The sequence below is a fragment of the Petromyzon marinus genome, unplaced genomic scaffold (assembly GCF_048934315.1).
Source record: "Petromyzon marinus isolate PM22_M1 ecotype Great Lakes invasive population unplaced genomic scaffold, UKy_Petmar_22M1.pri1.0 PM_G_Scaffold_8, whole genome shotgun sequence".
Taxonomy (NCBI): domain Eukaryota; kingdom Metazoa; phylum Chordata; class Hyperoartia; order Petromyzontiformes; family Petromyzontidae; genus Petromyzon; species Petromyzon marinus.
The window spans coordinates 5,342,501-5,345,000 of record NW_027423035.1 but is presented as its reverse complement, the minus strand read 5'-3'; positions in this window follow the sequence as shown (position 1 = coordinate 5,345,000).

Here is a 2,500-nt window from a genome sequence, read left to right as displayed (position 1 = left end):
AGGGTGGCACAGAAATCCCTCGGAATGGGAAAAAACGGGTCATTTTCGTGTCGCCACATTGCATGCGAACCGCATGAAACTTCCAGAGGCATTTGCAGCAGGAATGCATGTGCACTCAAAAAATGTGATATTTTTCACGGAGAGACCCCGTGAAACGCTAGAAGTGGGCGGGGATGTCTCTCTTGTGGCTCACGGGGCTGTTAGGGTGGCACAGAAATCCCTCGGAATGGGAAAACGGGTCATTTTCGTGTCGCCACATTGCATACGAACCGCATGAAACTTCCAGAGGCATTTGCAGCAGGAATGCATGTGCACTCAAAAAAGTGAATATTTCTCACGGATAGACCCCGTGATACGCTAGAAATTGGCGGGGATGTCTCTCTTGTGGCTCACGGGGCTGTTAGGGTGGCACAGAAATCCCTCGGAATGGGAAAACGGGTCATTTTCGTGTCGCCACATTGCATGCGAACCGCATGCAACTTCCAGAGGCATTTGCAGCAGAAATGCATGTGCAGTCAAAAAAAAATTGATATTTTTCACGGATAGACCCCGTGAAACGCTAGAAATTGGCGGGGATGTGTCTCTTGTGGCTCACGGGGCTGTTCGGGTCGCACAGAAATCCCTGGGAATGGGAAAACGGGTCATTTTCGTGTTGCCACATTGCGTACGAACCGCATGAAACTTCCAGAGGCATTTGCAGCAGGAATGCATGTGCACTCAAAAACTTCTATATGTTTCACGGATAGACCCCGTGAAACGCTAGAAATTGGCGGGGATGTGTCTCTTGTGGCTCACGGGGCTGTTAGGGTGGCACAGAACTCCCTCGGAATGGGAAAAGGGGTCATTTTCGTGTTGCCACATTGCATAGGAACGCCATGAAACTTCCAGAGGCATTTGCAGCAGAAAGGCACGTGCACTCAAAAATTTTAATATTTTTCACGCATAGACCCCGTCAAACGCTAGAAGTTGGCGGGGATGTCTCTCTTGTGGCTCACGGGGCTGTTAGGGTCGCACAGAAATGCCTCGGAATGGGAAAACGGGTCATTTTTGTGTGGCCACATTGCATAGGAACGGCATGAAACTTCCAGAGGCATTTGCAGCAGGAATGCATGTGCACTCAAAAACGTCTATATTTTTCACGGATAGACCCCGTGAAACGCTATAAATTGGCGGGGATGTCTCTCTTGTGGCTCACGGGCGCTGTTAGTTAGGGTCGCACAGAAATCCCTCGGAATGGGAAAAGGGGTCATTTTCGTGTTGCCACATTGCGTACGAACGGCATGAAACTTCCAGAGGCATCTGCAGCAGAAATGCATGTGCACTCAAAAACGTCTATATTTTTCACGGATAGACCCCGTGAAACGCTAGAAATTGGCGGGGATGTGTCTCTTGTGGCTCACGGGGCTGTTAGGGTCGCACAGAAATCCCTCGGAATGGGAAAACGGGTCATTTTCGTGTTGCCACAATTGGCATACGAACGGCATGAAACTTCCAGAGGCATTTGCAGCAGAAATGCATGTGCACTCAAAAACGTGAATATTTTTTCACGGATAGACCCCGTCAAACGCTCGAATTTGGCGGGGATGTTTCTCTTGTGGGTCACGGGGCTGTTCGGCTCGCACAGAACTCCCTTGGTCCACCTGATTCGTGCATACAGGCAGCAACTAAAACTCTGTAAACCTGCTGTGAGGACATCTAAACAGTGGACCAGTGAGGCTGTGGAAGATTTGCGGGCGTGCTTAGACTGTACTGACTGGGATATGTTCACGACTGCTACCAATAGTCTGGATGAACTCACAGAGGCTGTGTACATCAGCTTCTGTGAGGACTGCTGTATCCCAACACGTACCAGGGTGAACTTTAACAACAACAAGCCCTGGTTCTCAGCAAAGCTCAAAAGGTTGAGGTTGGAGAAGGAGGAAGCGTTTAGGAGTGGGGATAGAGACAGATTCAAGGAGTCGAAGAACAGGTTTAGCAAAGCGGTGAGAGAGGCTAAACGACTGTACTCAGAGACACTAAAACACCAGTTCTCTACTAACGACGCTGCTTCTGTCTGCCAAAGGGCTCAGGCACATCACCAACTACAAACCCAGAGCGCCCCACACCACTAACGACTCCCGCCTAGCCAACGACCTGAACGAGTTCTACCGTAGATTTGAAAGACAATTGGACTGTCCTGAACCACCCCTTCCCACCCAAGAGGCCCCATCCCCCACCCATACTACAGAAACGACTCTCTCCTTTCAGGAGGGAGAAGTTAATGGGCTTTTCAAGAGGCAGAATCCACGCAAAGCAGCCGGGCCGGACTCTGTCTCTCCAGCCACCCTCAGGCACTGCGCTGGCCAGCTGTCTCCGGTGTTCACCAACATCTTTAACACCTCCCTGGAGACATGCCATGTACCAGCCTGTCTCAAGTCCTCCACCATCATCGCTGTGCCCAAAAAGCTAAGGCCAACAGGACTAAATGATTACAGACCGGTCGCCCTTACATCTGTGGTAA